General features: G+C 52.1%; 1 long non-coding RNA gene across 2 annotated transcripts; it reads left to right on the plus strand.

Annotated features, from left to right (window-relative positions):
* Positions 1 to 835: 835 nt before the first annotated feature.
* On the plus strand, positions 836 to 16123 carry LOC116951258 (uncharacterized). Of its 2 annotated transcripts, XR_004404160.2 has the most exons (4): positions 836 to 923; positions 4210 to 4354; positions 14900 to 15057; positions 15684 to 16123. It is a non-coding gene; the product is annotated as an uncharacterized LOC116951258 (long non-coding RNA). The 2 variants fall into 2 exon arrangements; XR_004404159.2 differs by lacking the exons at positions 836 to 923; positions 4210 to 4354 and adding an exon at positions 13388 to 13592.
* The last annotated feature ends 1819 nt before the right edge of the window (positions 16124 to 17942 follow it).

The following is a 17942-nucleotide window of genomic DNA, read 5'->3' on the forward strand; positions in this document are numbered from 1 at the left end:
GAAGATGCCAACGATGCGGGGGGTGCCGGTGGGGAAGGGCGGGGGGGGTCTGGGGGGGAGGGTACGGGGGGGGGCGTGGGGGGGGCAGTGGGGGAGGGGGGTACCGGTGGGGGGGGGTCTGGGGGGGAGGGTATGGGGGGGGGCGTGGGGGGGGTGGCAGTAGGGGAGGGGGGGGGGCGAGGGGACCGTTACACAATCATGATCTGTAGTCATACTGTAGTTATACTGTAGTTATACTGAAGGAATCCGATGAGCTATGAAGCTCTCCCCCCCACCCACAGAAAGCGAAGTGGTCACCTCCACACACCGTCTCTGTCCTCCGACTCGATTGTTAAAATCACAAAAATGTAAGTGCGAATGCAATTTTACAACACAATCGCATGTTGTTATTACTACGTTTTTGTTTATTTAAAATCTGTAATTGTGGGATGCTTTGATGATGTTGTCTGCCGACCGAGTCACCCTCGAAAAGAGCCTCTCAGCTCAACGGGCTCTCAGAATCAGAAAACGTAGACTGCAGGAAGAATCCGATGAGCCGTGAAGCTCTTTCGCACAGACGTCCAGTGTGGGTGGCCACGGGGTTCAAAACGTTAAAACAACAAACACAAGCAAAACAACAACAACAACAACGCGACAGGAGTGACACGTATCGGACAGGCAAACAAATCACTCAAACAAATACGCTAAGTACAAATAGTTCTACGCTAATTTTTTGTTGACTCTTACCAGGTGGAAAGCTCACCGACCTCGCTCGCTGACCCGCGGCAGCGGCCTCGACTCCGACTCCCACGGGTCTCTCGGTCCACCTCTAACAGAAGGTGGCCGGACGAACTTTGAAGAAGAGAGGAAGACGATGGTGGTGGTGGTCGTGGTGGTCGTGGGCGCCCCGTCACGCGACAGCTTGCCCATCGTGCTGCTCATTCGTAAGCGCCACCGTGCAGAGATGGTTAACTACCTCGCCTGGTACGCACCAGGTCGACATTTACCGACGCCGGTATATTTGGAGTGTGCGTGTCTCTCGAGTTTTCAGAGTAGGTGTGGCCCTGTGAGCCACGCGGCTCTTGAGTCGGGTGCAGCAGCAACAAACTAAATGTGAACAGAGAAACATCTTAAAGCGTCGACGTGCAACAGAAACATCCTGGGATGAACCAGCAAATCTTCCAGACTCTCCCCCCCCCCCACTCCTCCACCACGGTATTACAGCGCTGTGTGCAATAATCCCAGTGCGATGCAAGTCAAACAATAGCAACCATAAGACAATTTAGATTAAAGTTATCAGGCCGACTCCGCACTTCCGCAAGGAACATGGCTTAGCCATATGTTTTCGAAATCACCAAAAAGAAAGCTATAAAATTCAATGTAACAACAGTAATCATAGGAAGAGTACTGTTGTAACAACGGTAATATCATGAAGCGTTGCCAAGCTGCCAGTACAAACACAACTCATTGCTCTCTTCACGTGCAAATAAAAGTCTGTTTGAGTCCATCAAACCTCTTTATTAACTTTTCCACACCAATATCACACAGCGGCATCCGTCTAGGCAAGGGAGCGCAGGAGCGGGTTTCAATCCTTCTGAGACTCATCAGCAAGAGTCACGGTGGCTATGAGATGTTAACTCCCTCGCCTGGTATACAGGACGTCGTGGTTTCGATCCCGACCCTGACGCCTGCTGCTGCTGTATATTTGGAGTTTGCGGTGTCTCTCTCTCTCATCATCATCATCACGGTGGTTAGGAGATGTTAACTACTTCGCCTGGTCTACAGGAGGTCGTGGGTTCGATCCCGACCCTGACGCCTGCTGCTGCTGTATATTTGGAGTTTGCGGTGTCTCTCACTCTCCCCGTGGTCGCGTGGATTTTTCTCCGGGATCCTCCGGGTTTTCCCTCCCCATTTAGAATCAACATCACGCGTTTTAAAATATTTTGGCTGACATACATTTCCACGTGATGATGATGATGATGAGCCACTTCGTCATGGCCAGGTCGCTTCTGAAATATATCTACAACACTTCAAACGCGTGATGTTGATTCTAAATGCGCAGGGAAAACCCGGAGGACCCGGAGAAAAATCCACGCGACCACGTGGGGTCAGAAACAGAGCCACATCGCAAACTTCAAATATACAGCAGGCGTTAGGGTCGGGATCGAACCCACGACTTATTGCATACCGGGCGAGGTTGTTAACATCTCATAGCCACCGTGACGCCCTCTGCGAGAAGAGTAGCAGCAGCAGCAGCAATAATTGTTCCAGAAAACTTTGGAACGGAAAGGAAAAAAAATCAACTCTTTTGATGCCTCACACTCCCCCCCCCTGCTCCTGAGTGTGTTTCCTTACATTGGGGTGAACGGGTCGGGGAGGATGTTTCATTACAGCAGCAGCAGCAGTCTGTGCGGCCTGTAGATCCTGTCCCACGGAAACATCACTCACGGGCGGCTGCACACTGCGATTAAAAATAACGCGAGCGATCAAAACCGGATTAAACCAATGAGCTGACGTTGTTTATACGGAGGGTCCGTATCGCCCGCTCGGTGCGTAAGACAGGAAGCTGATGGGGGTCTCGACGAGGATGGGCCGGTCCCCGCGCCTTCGATTAGGACGGTTGGCTACGTACGGTGTGAAAGAAGTTCAACGCGCATGCAATCAGATCAGATGTTAACTACATCGCCAGGATTACAGGAGGATCGTGGGTTCGATCCCAATCCTGACGCCCGTTGTATATTTCGAGTTTGCGTGTCTCTCTCCCCGTGGTCGCTTCTGAATAATAGCGCCATAGCTCAGCGGAGCCTTACCTTGGTAAAATGAAAGAAAATAACATCGTAAAAAACAATCAGCTCGTGATCATCCGATCCAAGGACTCAAGGCCACAATTGGCTGATCTTCGACTCAAGGCTGTCGCACTATTTGTCAATCCACTGCTGGATGAATGACATAAGTCTCACACCATCTCTGTGCTGGTCATGATGGTTGACTTGCGATGCTTCACCACGCTCATCAGTGCGGGTTCGACATCAGTCCAGAGGTCGCCGGTTCAACCTCCCGTCGCTGGCAGTCGAAACGAGGGTGCAAGTTCCCTCGCTCACCTGCACCCCCTGTCCACCCAGCGGTATCAATGGGCACGCTGTGGTCTAATCGATCAGCAGGGTCGCTTGTGTTGGCAGGGGTAAAGCGCGGATCGTCTGACCTCTACCGAGACAAACCAGGCCTGCGTGGAAGAGTAGTCCGGCTACCCACGAGAGGGCTCCTCTATAGAACTAGCTCTCGTGGCATGCACTTCCTTCGGCAGTGGTGTGAGAAAGCAGTTGCAGGGCTGCGCCTTTACCCCGCCTGTCGGGACGCCAGCGCGCCTCAAGGCGTCGGTGCACCTTCTGCGATTTGAGTTCACTCCTTACGTGACGTGGGTGACCCCCTGTCGCTTGTTCTAGCCGAGGTCGGCTGCTCGACGCGGTGCAATGAGAGAGGCGCTCCGTTATTTGCCCTCCCAAAGAAGCTCATCCCACCCGCAGCCAGGACAAAAAGACTAAAGCATCCTTTATATTGTCGTGAGCACTCTCTTCACCAACACGCGGAGACAAGTGAAGGTTCCAGCCCTTTGAATCGACCTTCTCCATCACACACGGCTCTCTGTGTGTATGTATGTTTGTGTGTGTATATATGTTTGTGGGGATTGATAGTGTAGCGTTTAGCGCGCTAGTTACGCTAGTTCTGCTAGTTCCGCTAGTTACACTAGTTCTGCTAGTTACACTAGTTATGCTAGTTCCGCTGGTTATGCTAGTTCCGCTAGTTATGCTAGTTCTGCTTGTTATGCTAGTTCCGCTAGTTACACTAGTTACGCTAGTTATGCTAATTCCGCTGGTTATGCTAGTTATGCTAGTTACACTAGTTACGCTAGTTCCGCTAGTTCCGCTGGTTATGCTAGTTCCTCTAGTTCTGATAGTTACGTTAGTTATGCTAGTTCTGCTGGTTATGCTAGCTTCGCTGTTTATGCTAGTTACACTAGTTACGCTAGTTATGCTAGTTCCACTGTTTATGCTAGTTCCGCTAGTTCCGCTAGTTATGCTAGTTACGATACCGACTCCCTTGGCTTCCCATCCCTCGCCTGCAGCAGCGGGTTAGGAGCTGCACCTTTAATTATTTTTTCCTATTACCAAACCCCCCCCCCCCAAAAAAAAAAATTCTCTCTAACAAAAAAAACACCCCCACCCCTCCCAGCGAAAACAAAGCAGAGAGGAGGGAAGCGAGCGGACGAGAAACACAGAAGACGACACGGAGGGAGAGAGATGGAGGAGATGGAGGAGATGCAGCAACAGATGGGGCCAAATTGCGAGAACCTTGGCTCGAGTTGCTCCTTCCCACGGTTCGTAGTTTGCTGATGCTCAGTGCCGCCGTGACCATAGACGCCTCGGTGTGGATTATACATGTGTGTGTGTGTGTATGTGTGTGTATGTGTGTGTGTGTGTATTATACATGTGTGTGTATGTGTGTATTATACATGTGTGTGTGTATGTGTGTATGTGCGTGTGTATGTGTGTGTGTGTATGTGTGTGTGTATGTGTGTATGTGTGTGTATGTGTGTATGTGTGTGTGAGTGTGTATGTGTGTATGTGTGTGTGTGTGCATTATACATGTGTGTGTATGTATGTGTGTGTATTATACATGTGTGTATGTGTGTGTGTATGTGTGTGTGTATGTGTGTATGTGTGTGTGTATGTGTATGTATGTGTGTGTGGGGAGCGGTGGTGTGACGGTTAGCGCGCTGCGCTATGAACCTGGCGACCCGGGTTCGATTCCCGCTCACGGCCAACACCAGTGACGATTATCTGAACCGGTCCCGGGCCTCCCCTAGGTCGACTCAGCCTCAAATGAGTACCTGGTGCGGTGTGTAAACATTGCCTCTAGGGAGACAAAGGCGGTCGGGCGTGGTGCTGGCCACCCACCCCCTCGTGTACCGTTCCGGCCTTCATAGGTGCTCGCTAACAGCACTTGCCCCTACAGCTTGTTAAGGCTATATGGGGGATCTTTGTTTGATCTTTGTTGCTTTGTATGTATGTGTATGTGTGTGTATATGTGTGTGTGTATATGTGTGTGTGTATGTGTGTGTGTGTATAATACGTGTGTGTGTATGTGTGTGTGTACACCCAGGACCCCATTCCAACCTAAAGTGGCCTGGTTTCAGTTATCTGATGAAAGTTGCAAGCGAGAATTTCATCATCGCTTGCGGCTGGGATTGGCATCGTCCCCAACTCCTCCTGATGTCGAGGGTAAATGGGCGAGGTTTAGGACTGTGACTCATGCAGCTGCAATGGCTGCTTTGGGTACGCGGTCCAGACCTCCCCAGAGACCCTGGCTGACAGAGGAGGTGTTCAGGATGGTTGAGAAAAAGCGACAGGCCCACGGCCATCGGCTACAGAATCCCACGTCAGAGAATGAGGAGACTTACCGCAGCCTTCGCTCGGAGGTTCGGAGAGCCGTGAGGCGCTGCAAGGATGGGTGGTGGTCGCGGGTTGCTGAGGAGATGGAGTCTGCCTCAGTGGCCCGTGATCACAGATCTCTATTTAACTCCATCAAAAAAGTAACCTGCAGGGCCACACCTATTACCATCATTAGGGGAAAAAACGGTGATCCAATCTCCGACCCCCAGGAACAGGTTTGCAGATTTGCTGAGCATTTCTGTGAGGTCCTGGGTGAGGGAAAATCCCTCAGCCAGGAAAACATCGTGGCACAAAGTGAGGATGACCCTGCTGAGGCTGCGGTGCCTCAAATATTGGAATAAGTCACCCCCTGTGAGTGGCTGGCTGAGGTGCCATCTGTTGAGGAAGTACTGAAGGCGATCTGGAGTCTGAGACCAGGAAAGGCAGCGGGCAGAGATGATCTCCCAAGCGAAATGCTGAGGGAGAGTGGCGTTTGTGCACAGACTGCCCTATATGACATCATAACAACAGTCTGGACCACTGGACGGGTTCCGCAGGATTGGAAGGATGCCCTGGTGGTCCCCCTTTTTAAGAAGGGGGACCGCACAGACTGTAACAACTACAGGGGCCTCTAACTCCTCAGTGTGCCGGGAAAGGTCCTGGCAAGGATTATTCAGCATCGCCTTGCCAGGCACGCTGAGGAGAGGCTTGCGGAGCCCCAATGCGGTTTCAGGATAGGGTGGTCCTGCACAGATGCCATATTTTCTGTCCGTCTGCTACAGCAGAGGTGTAGGGAATTCCAACAAGACCTACATCTCTGCTTTATTGACCTGGTCAAGGCCTATGATACCATCAGTAGGCCTGGGCTCTGGGTCGTTCTTCGTGCTTTTGGAGTACCTGACCCTCTGCTCACGATCATTAAGGACCTTCATGATGGTGAGCGGGCCTGGGTAAAACTACGTGGCCGGGAGTCAGAGCCATTCCCTGTACACCTTGGGGTGCGACAGGGTTGTCCTCTGGCTCCCACATTATTTAACATCTATTTTGACCACGTAGTTCGTGAAGCCTTCAATAGCTGTACCGGGGGAATCTCCATATGGTACAGATATAATGGGAGGCTGATCGATGCCCGGGTGCGGTCAAGGGATGGCTCCCTATTGCTCAACCACGTTATGTATGCTGATGATTTGGTAATAGCTGCTCAGTCAGAGGAGGAGTTGGAGACGCTGCTGCTGAGACTGGAGCGTGCCACTAAGAGGTGGGGCCTTACCATCAGCCCCACCAAAACTAAGCACCTACCTGGGTATTTTGTACCATCGGACACTCCACCCCCACAACTCCCGATCGGTGATGGGGCAATTGTGGAGAGAGTGGAGAGTTTCCCATACCTGGGCAGTGTGCTTATGACTGGCTCCAGTTCAACAGCAGAGGTCTCACTCCGAATCAGTCGAGCGGCAATATCTTTTCATCGGTTGCGTAACGCTGTGTGGAAGCTACCTGGTCTGTCGCTCCGCACTAAGCTTCAGGTCTTCTCTGCCACGGTCATTCCCTCCCTTCTCTACGCTTGCGAAACGTGGACCCCCCTAATGGAACATCTTCGCCGGTTAGAAACATTTAGGCTGGCCTGCCTACGATCCATCCTGGGTTTAACCAGACTGGATTGTGTGAGGAGCTCACAAATCCTTGAAAGATCTGGGCAAGGTCCCATCGGTGAGCTCCTCCGGCGGGCAAGGCTGCGATGGCTGGGTCATGTAGCCCGCATGCCCAGCCACCGCATGCCGAAACAGCTTTTGTTCGGCCGGATTGAGGGGGCAAAGCGGGCGCGGCACGGGCTAGAGAAGAGATGGAGTGATGTGGTACAGGAGGACGTGGAGCTGAGTGGACTTGCCGATGACTGGTACCAGCGGTGTCAAGATCGGCCTCTGTGGAGGAGGCTCGTGAAGGATGCTACTGGGCAGTTGGAGGTAGTCGCCCTCCAACAACAACGGAGGGCGGAGGAGCGACGCTCACAACAACAAGCGGAGCGCCGGGTGGCTAAAGCACAGCAGGTTGGCACAGTAGGGGGCACAGGTGGTGCATCAGCCAGTCATCTCAGTCAGTCGACCCGTGGCACCTGGGTCTGCCCCGTGACCTCCTGCCAGCGGGCGTTCGACACTTCACGTGGCCTCACGGTGCACATAGCCTGGCACAAGCGTCGTGGTGACGTCACCGCCACTTAGTGGCGAATGGCGGTTGTTGTTGTTGTGTATGTGTGTATGTGTGTGTATGTGTGTGTGTATGTGTGTGTATGTGTGTGTGTATGTGTGTGTGTGTATGTGTGTGTGTATATGTGTATGTATGTGTATGTGTGGGTCGTCCCTTGGGGGGCATTCATCAGCGTCTAGGACCCCCGCCCCCCTCGCTAGCGCAGGCGGTGGCCGGGCCAGGTGTCTCATTGTGTCCTCCCAACAGCGAATTCATAAAACGTGCTCGCTGTAAAAACCACACACAACACACACAACACAACCGATTGACGACCAACCAAACCACACGAAGCCACTCACACACTTTCAACTTTTGATTCAGCATTCTCAGCACGTCGTAGTCCACGAGTTTGTCTTCGTTAACGCGGCCCCCCTTGTTGAATTTAGTTTAAAACCGAGTAGCCCCCCCGCCTGACCCAACGTGGTTCTGAGAAATCACCGCGTGAATAATGAACGTCAATATTTTAACCAATTGTCCACTTTGCGAGAGGTATATCCTAACAAGCTGCTAAGTAACCGCAAGCGAATTAAAACAAAATTCAGCGGTCGATCTGCACGCGAGACGTCATCATTCCACTGGCTCCTCTCGTAAACCCGCATTGTGCACCATCAGGGAGTTTACAAAGTGCTTTCATATCGGTCCAGGCTATACCACACGGATTGAAATTATTTTACATTGGCGGATTCACACGTGATTATTCACCAACGACTCATGTATGATGTAAATTTAAACGCGTACAAATAGCCTCATTTTACCCCCTGGGAGATTGTCACGTACCCCAGGGAGTCCTCCTACCCCCGGTTGAGACACCCTGGTGTATAATACTTCAATCACGAGACGCCACGGTGGCTAGGAGATGTTCACTACCTCGCCTGGTATGCGGGAGGTCGTGGGTTCATCCCAACTCTGACGCCTGCTGCTGCTGCTGTATATTTGGAGTTTGCGTGTCTCTCTCTCTCTCTCTTCCCGTGGTCGCGTGGATTTTTCTCCGGGTCCTCCGGTTTTTTCCCCCCTCCACATTTAGAATGAACATCACCATGACGCGTTTTGGAACATTTGGCCGCTATAAATGTCCAGCAAGATAAGCCACACTTCGTTGAGCTATCATTTGTGATCGGGTCGCTTCTGAAATAGAGCTACGTAACGGAGTGGTTCCTTCATTGATAAAAAAAAACAATATAAAAAATATAGTGGAATAGTTTGATTAATGATCGACGCGATGGGGCTGCCTCTCCCTCGCTCTGTCGGCCAAGGCAACCAGCTCCCTGTTGTTTGCGTCTCGCTACTCGGGCTGTCTCTCCTCTCTCCTCTCTCTCTCGTCTCTCTTTTTTTTACGATCAGAGGAAACAAGAAGATGCTCGGTGTAGTCGGCACTTTGTGCTTCGTTCATCATTTCGTTTTTTTCAATGCTTTGCTTTATGTGCCCCCTACCCCCCCCTTTCTCTATCTCCTAATCTCCCCTCTCGCTCTCTCTCTCTCTTATCCGCGGTCCTCTTTCTTGCTATGTGGGCAATAAACCCGCAACGCGCCGAGCGCGCGTGCGGGGAGCGGTGGCGCAGTGGTTAGCACCGATGCGTTGTGTGTACGCTGAACTTCTTTCGCACCGTATGTCGCCAACCGCTCTAATCGGAGGGGCGTGGCAAAGACAGCAAGCTAAACAAAAAGCAGTTTTAAAGAAATTAGTTCGTCAATCTAGAATCTAGATGATGATTTCAAAGCGCATAGCTCCAGTGGCTTCTTAATATATCGGAAGGAAGAGCGTTCCAGACGGCCGCAGAAGCGCATCCGAAAGTGACCACCTTTGTCCGATGGCTAGGCATACCCTGTAACTCTCATTGCAGTAGTGCCTTACATTGTTCAATTTTGAATAATCTAATGCCAGCCAATAGCAGTGTGTTCCAGAAACTATCGAGTGAAAAAAATGTATACTTTGTAAACGAGCCAGAGGATCTGTCCGCTCACAGAGTACCGCCCTTCACAGGTGCTCGCTAACAGCACTTGACCCAGCAGTCTGTTAAGGCTACACGGGTGGTCTTTGTCTTTGTTGTTGCTGCTGCTGCTGCGTGTGAATGGCAGTCGTGTACGAGTCTGGCTTGTGACTCCCTCCCTGCCTCGTTAGCCGCTCGACCCCGTGTGAGTGATGAGCCCCGATCCCAATCGAGTTCTGCCGCTTTCCTTGTCCGCTAAAACTGACACAAATTCGAGAGGGGCTTTTTCACGCATCGCTAGCACAAGTGTGTGAGTGTGTGTGAGAGTGAGTGTGTGTGTGTGTGAGAGTGAGTGTGTGTGAGTGTGTGTGAGTGAGTGAGTGTGTGAGTGTGTGTGTGAGAGTGTGAGTGTGTGTGTGAGAGTGAGTGTGTGTGTACGAGTGTGTGTGAGTGAGTGTGTGAGTGAGTGTGTGAGTGAGTGAGTGTGTGAGTGAGTGTGTGTGAGTGTGTGTGTGAGAGTGTGTGTGAGTGTGTGTGTGAGTGTGTGTGAGTGAGTGTGTGAGTGTGTGTGTGAGTGAGTGTGTGTATGAGTGAGTGTGTGTGAGTGTGTGAATGAGTGTGTGAGTGAATGAGTGTGTGAGTGAGTGAGTGTGTGAGTGAGTGTGTGAGTGAGTGTGTGTGTGAGTGTGTGAGTGAGTGTGTGTGAGTGTGGGGAGCGATAGTGTAGCGGTTAGCGCGCTCCGCTATGAACCTGGCGACCCGGGTTCGATTCCCGCTCACGGCCAACACCAGTGACGATTATCTGAACCGGTCCCGGGCCTCCCCTAGGTCGACTCAGCCTCAAATGAGTACCCTGGTGCGGTGGATAAAAACATTGCCACTGGGGAGACAAAGGCGGTCGGGCGTGGTGCTGGCCACCCACCCCCTCGTGCACCGTTCCGGCCTTCTTAGGTGCTCGCTAACAGCACTTGCCCCTACAGTCTGTTAAGGCTATACGGGGGATCTTTGTCTTTTTTGTGAGTGTGCGTGAGTGGGTGAGTGTGTGTTAAAGAGTGTGTGAGTATGTGATTGAGTATGTGTGTCAAAGAGTGTGTGAGTGAGTAATTGATGGAGTGTGTGAGTGAGTGTGTGAGTGAGTGATTGAGTGTGTGAGTGATTGAGTGTGTGGATGTGTTAACGATGACTGGTACCAGCGGTGTCGAGATCGGCCTCTCTGGAGGAGGCACGTGAAGGATGCTACTGGGCAGCTGGAGGCAGTCGCCCTCCAACAACAACGGAGGGCGGAGGAGCGACGCTCACAACAACGAGCGGAGCGCCGGGTGGCTAAAGCACAGCAGGTTGGCACAGGAGGGGATGCAGCTGATGCATCGGCCAGTCATCTTAGTCAGTCGACCCAAGGCACCTGGGTCTGTCCCGTGACCTCCTGCCAGCGAACCTTCGACACTTCACGTGGCCTCAAAGTGCACCTAGCCTGGCACAAGCGCCGTGGTGGCGTCACCGCCACTTAGTGTCGAAAGATTCCCGCTCATGGCCAACACCAGTGACGATTGTCCTGGGCCTCCTCCTCTTGGTCGACTCAGCCTCAAATGAGTACCCTGGTGCGGTGTTTAAACATCGCCACTGGGGGAGACAAAGGCGGCCGGGCGTGGCGCTGGCCACCCACCCCCTCGTGCGCCGTGCCAGTCTGCTTAGGTGCTGCTACTCGCTAGCAGCACTTCTCACAACAGTCTGTCAGGGCCTCTCCGGGGCGTTTCTGTTTCTATGAACGGAATAAAATAACAAGATCCCTTTTATATCTATGCAGGGGCGGAGCCGGGATTTCAGGCCGAGGTGACATTCAACAAATTTTAATTTCAAGAATGATTTAGAGAGAGTCAGGTTATTGAACTAGACGCCATCGGTTGGCGGACACACTCTGACAATGCAGTTGCACGGAGTTCGCGAGACCGAGTGTCGTACACTTACACGCAGAATGTCACCCCTGTCACCACCCCTCTGGCTCCGCCCCTGTATCTATAGGATATTTTTGCCAGTATCACAGTATGAAAAACTAATAGGTTGTACCATATTTTGCCAATGAAACATGTGTTAAGATCTTCAAACACCAAGTCGATACATTGTTTGCAAGGAATCAAATCTGCATTAACCACACAGCGAAAAGGCGCTCTCTGGTGTAGGCCAATAACTTTCAGTCTGTGTGGCTTCCTGCCGCTCTCTCTGTCTGTCCATGGGCCCTGTCCGTGTGTCTGTCTCTGTGTCTGTGTGTCTGTGTCTGTCTCTGTGTCTGTCTGTCTGTCTCTGTGTCTGTCTGTCTCTGTGTCTGTCTGTCTCTGAGTCTGTCTGTCTCTGTGTCTGTCCATGGGTCCTGTCTCTCTGTGTGTCTGTCTCTGTGTATGTCTGTCTCTGAGTCTGTCTGTCTCTGTGTCTGTCTGTTTCTGTGTCTGTCCATGGGTCCTGCCTGTGTGTCTGTCTGTGTGTTTGTCTGTCTGTCTCTGAGTCTGTCTGTCTCTGTGTCTGTCCATGGGTCCTGTCTGTCTGTGTGTCTGTCCATGGGTCCTGCCTGTCTGTGTGTCTGTCTCTGTGTCTGTGTCTGTCCATGGGTTCTGTCTCTGTGTCTGTCCATGAGTCCTGCCTGTGTGTCTGTCTGTGTGTCTGTCCATGGGTCCTGTCTGTTTGTGTGTCTGTTTGTCTGTGTGTCTGTCTGTCTCTGTGTGTCTCTGTGTCTGTGTGTCTGTGTCTGTCTCTGTGTCTGTGTGTCTCTGTGTCTCTCTGTCTCTGTGTCTGTCTGTCTCTGTGTCTCTCTCTGTGTCTGTGTGTTTCTGTGTCTGTCTGTCTGTGTGTGTGTCTGTCTGTCTCTCTGTCTGTCTGTCCATGGGTCCTGCCTGTGTGTCTGTCTGTCTCTGTGTGTGTCTGTCTGTCTGTCTCTGTGTCTGTCTGTCCATGGGTCCTGTCTGTGTGTCTGTCTGCCTCTGTGTGTGTGTGTCTGTCTGTCTGTCTCTGTGTCTCTCTCTGTGTCTGTGTGTTTCTGTGTCTGTCTGTCTGTGTGTGTGTCTGTCTGTCTCTCTGTCTGTCTGTCCATGGGCCCTGCCTGTGTGTCTGTCTGTCTCTGTGTGTGTCTGTCTGTCTGTCTCTGTGTCTGTCTGTCCGTGGGTCCTGTCTGTGTGTCTGTCTGTGTCTGTCTGTCCATGGGTCCTGTCTGTGTGTCTGTCTGCCTCTGTGTGTGTCTGTCTGTCTGTCTGTGTCTGTGTCTGTCTGTCCATGGGTCCTGTCTGTGTGTCTGTCTCTGTGTGTGTCTGTCCGCCCGTCCGGCTGTCTACGCTGTGGCTCATCGTCGGCGATGAGCCACAGCCGACTGAGCCGTTGAGCGAGGAGTAGCGCGGCTCTGCGTGAGTCGCCCGCGACTCATCGGAAAGCGGAATCCGCTTTGTCCGGAGGACGCGCAGAGGACGCGAAGCAGAGGGGGGAGGGAGACGCCCCCCCCCGCCATCCCCCCCCACCCCTATCCCACTCCCCCCCAGTGACCGATCCCCGTCGGCGTCTGCGCCGCTGACATCAAGAATGGAGAACGTTCGAGGACGAGCGCACGATTGGAAGGCGTTGCATGAGCCATGCGTATGCACGGTTTTTCTTGATTGTTTGTAGTTTTCTCCAAGTTTAAAAAAAAGTATTTTCTCCCTCCCCCCCCGTCCCTCCCCCTCTTCCCTCCCTCCCTCCCTCGTCTTCCTACCTCCTCCACCTCCTCCTACCTCATCCCCAATCCACCTCCCCCCCTCCTCCTCCTCCTCCTCCTCTTCCTCCGCACTTCTCTTCCCTCCCTGCGCCCCGAGTCGGCGGCGTCCTCCGCTCGCTCCTTGTGGTGTGCCGCGGCCTCGTAAAGCTGCCAGGGTGGCAGGGGCGCTTCACGGACACCGTCCCCAAGTGGACCCTTAAACTCCGCTGTCAACGGGGACCTCTCCGCTCTCCTCCCTCTCCTCTCTCTCTCTCTGTCTCTCTTCTCCTTCGCCTTTCAGAGGTTTGTTTTTGTTCTTTTGGGCACGAAACGGCGCTGAAGCCACCGCGCGCATCTCATTGCGGACAATAACAGCACGCACGCACGCGCACACACACTCACACACACACGCACGCGCTCACACACGCACGAACTCACGCACGCACTCACTCGCGTACTGACACACGTACTCACACGCACTCACACACGCACTCACACACGCACGCGCTCACACACGCGCACGCACTCACACACACACGCACTCACGCGCACGCACGCACACACACTCACGCACTCACACACGCGCACGCACTCACACACTCGCACACGCACTCTCACACACACGCACGCACTCACACACACACGCACTCACGCGCACGCACGCACGCACGCACACACGCACTCACACACGCGCACGCACTCACACACTCGCACACGCACTCTCACACACACGCACGCACTCACACACGCACGCACTCATACACGCACTCACGCGCACGCACTCACGCACACACACTCACGCACACACACTCACGCACACGCATTCACACACACGCACGTACACACACGCACTCACTCACACGCACTCACGCGAACTCTCACGCACGCACTGACGCACGCACCCACGCACCCACGCACGCACTCACACGCACGCACTCACGCACTCACTCTCACGCACGCACTGGTCGTGAGCGGGAATCGAACTCGTCGCAGCCGAGTCCGTCGTGCACGGCGCTAGGCACTGCAACGAGCTGGTGCGGTGTGTAGTAAACATCACCACTGGGGAGACAAAGGCGTCCGGGCGTAGTGCTGGCCACCCACCTCCTCGTATGTGTGTCTGTGTGTTACTCGCTAACATCACTTGCCCCAACAGCCTGTTAAGGCTATACTGGGGATCTTTGTCTTTGGAGGTCTCATAATGAAATTAAAGAGTTAAATGCCAGTTGAGCATTTTCCATTCGTTATTTGAACAATGGGTGCGGAGCGTGCGGTGTGCGGGTATGGGTGCCACTGAAGTGTGGTGGTGGTGGTGGTGACCCCCTGTCAACACGCCACTGCTGTAGCCAGGAGTGGAGAGGGGAGGGGGGTCTCGGACAGTCCCAGCTCGGGCTGGGGGGGGGGGGCGCGGTTGGGTTATTCATCTCTCGGGCAAACAGGAAATAAGTTTCCCGAAACCCTTTTTTATGGCCCTTAAAAATTGTAAACAGAATGTACGCGCGCGTGCTTCCACTTGGCGTGCGTATTTATAATGACGGATTAACGCGGGCTACTTTTCATCCATTAATGTTTTTTTTTGAAATTTCAATTTCTTCTTCCTCTGTCTTCAATAGGCAAGGTTTGGCCACGTACGGTGCGAAAGAAGTTCAACACGCGAGTCCATCGACGTGCGACGCGAGACGGTGGGGAGGGGCAGAGGAGCAGCCTCGCCTGCGGCTCCAGAGCCTCGTGCGGCTCTTTGAGTGGCTCCCGACACAACAATAATTGCAAAGTGAACAAACCCCACCACCACCACCCCACCAACATCCTAATTATGTTCGATAAACGGCGAACGTCTTCAAAATCCAACAACAGCGATTTGTAATGCGGCATTGCAAAGTCGCGTCTGCGTGTGCTGCTGTCCTTAGAACTTGTGACGACTTACAATGTGGTAAAACCTATTCCTATATCTTGTTTCTGGCAAAAGGAGGTCTCATAATGTAAATGCTCACCCCGAGCCCTCAATACTCTGATAGTGTGCTGTTTTTGAGTTGTACGCCTTTTGGCGTCTTCTGGTCCAACACCAATGGAGACTAGGCTCTAAGAAAAGCTGTCTCGGGTGTGGACCAATCAAATTCAAGGACAGTGCTTATTATTATTATCAGAGTTGTCTTTTTTTGTTTGCATTTTGACTGCTTGTGTTGTGGTTATTGCAAACATGATGCCTTGAATAAAGGTGTCAGTTTTTGTGCCAGTTAAAAGGGTAAAACCTATTCCTATGACTTACAATGTGGTTTCACGTTATTAATTAAATGTCGTCTTGTATTCACATCCATTGCGTCTCACGACATATTGAGTTGCTTTACCGAGTTCGAAGCAAACCGCTCTTGCGTGTTATTTTGGTTTGTCCTACCCCAGGTCTAGAAGAAGTTACTTGTGGCCGACTCACGTCTTGGAAGACGACGTGGGAGTACTCACACTTTACACCACCACCACCACCAAAGACAAAGATCACCCGTATAGCCTTTAACAGAATGTCGGGGCAAGCGCTGCTAGCGAGTAGCACCTATGAATGTCCGGCACCGAATGTCGACCCATCCCCACCCACCCCACCCCCCCCAAAAAAAAAAAGCAGCGGGTGAGGGTGGAGGAATAGAAACTTAGCAAGTGCCAAAGTGTACGAGTCGGTGGCGATGTTTAGGAAACGGGTGGAACGGCGTTGTGTATTCGCGCAGGATTCTGTGGCGACAAGGCACGGGATGCTCGAACGGCGTTCGCCCTCGGGGTCTTCCGCTCACATTTTACTGGCGCTCGGCGTTGGCCGGGCAAACATTTATGAATAAAAAAAAAAATGAGAATCATCATCAACGTTTGCCCCCGTCGGTTATTGCGCGAACTTGAAGCCGGACTCGGCTACGTACGGCGCGAAAGAAGTTCAACATAGGCGACATGATTTAAAGCTTTCGTGACTGCAAGGATCCATACTCTTTGGTTCTATTGGGTAAAGTCACGTAGGTAAAAAATAAAATAACAAAAATTACGACGTTTCGGCCACAACACAAGCGGCCTTCATCAGGTGAAGGGACGAGACTGTCGCTGTCCTCCAATAGAACCAAAGAGTGTAGGCCACATGCACACACACACACAGATTCTTCAATGCGTCCGCCTACAGGGGAGGGTTGCCGTGGGTGCAAGGGTCAAGCGCCAGTGGGTCGGTAACCTTTCAAGGAAGAGGAAGAAGACGAGGAAGAAGAGGAGGAAGAGGAGGAGGAGGAAGAAGAAGGAGGAGACATTATTTTGTTTGTTTTTGACTTTGACCGACAGAGTCGGAGAGCCGCGTCACACGCCGCAGAGGCATTTGAGCACAGACACAGCGGGTACACAACAGAGCGACAACAACAACAACAACAACCTGACTCAGACACAACGGCGGCTATCTAGTTTCCCTCCCCCCCCACCCCTAAGTTGAATCTTCAACAACACAGTTTGTGACCGTACTCTTTGGTTCTTTCGGTAAAGTCACGTGGTAGGTGTAAAATACAATACATTAAATCACGACGTTTCGGGCGCAACACAAGCGTCCGTCATCAGGTGGGACAACCACAGCAAGAAACTATTATTTTCTACCCACGTGACTTTACCGAAAGAACCATAGTTTATGGATCCCTGCAGTCACGAAAACTTCAAATCTAGAGAGTTTGCGACTGTTGTTCATTTTGTAGTCACCGAGATATTCTACAGTGACCCCATTCTCTGCCATATTTAACCAATTATCTGAATCTGAAATGACGTCTTTGATGATCTACGTTAACAATAAAAAAAAGACAACAAAAAGCCGCGGACTGCCGAACTCTGGGCATGTGGCACTACCAGGGCCGGGTTCAGGTTGCCGGGGGCCCAAAGACGAATAGAAGCGAAGGACTTAACGATGCATTATTACACATTGCTAAATTACTAATGAAGTTATCAAACATTTGCTTGTGATCTATCATTATTTGTTCTTACCTACGCGACAATTACCGAAATGACCAAAGAGTATGGATTACTGCAGTCGCGAAAGCTTCACATCAAGATCGAAACATGTATTTATCATTTCGCCGCACGCAAATCGCCCGCTTCACTCATCTCTTCGATCGAACGAAACAAACAAAAAACCTTCCCCCATCTTTAGCTGCTACGGAAAATATAAAAAAGTCCATGAATGATGTCGCCGTAAACCAAACACAACAGCACAATCACAAACACAACATAATTGCACGTACAATGATAATTCAAATAATTCGACAAATAATTGCCAACACAACAACAGCAGCAGCAGCAGCAGCCAGCAACGTTCGGGATGGCCGTGCTCCTGTTGCTCAGCGATTCCTTCACCAGCATAGTTGGCGCGGCACGGGGCAATTGCAGGGGCTGCGCCCTTCGCCGCTGTCGACCCTCCCGGCTGTGGTCTGGTGCGCGAATCGAGAGCCCCTTGACCCCCCTGCGAAAAGAAGCAAATCTCGGGTGAGGCTCGCGCGTGCGCTTGAAGCTCAGCGCCTGAAGTGCGCTCACGGCTGCCCAACGCAGCAAGACGATTTTTTTTTTCCTGGAGCGGCCCTGGGCCTCCTACCTGCCTCGAATGAGTACCTGATGCGATCTGCAAACAAAATTGGCACGAGGGAGACAAAGGCGAGCGGG

The sequence above is a fragment of the Petromyzon marinus genome, chromosome 42, assembly GCF_048934315.1.
Source record: "Petromyzon marinus isolate PM22_M1 ecotype Great Lakes invasive population chromosome 42, UKy_Petmar_22M1.pri1.0, whole genome shotgun sequence".
NCBI lineage: Eukaryota > Metazoa > Chordata > Hyperoartia > Petromyzontiformes > Petromyzontidae > Petromyzon > Petromyzon marinus.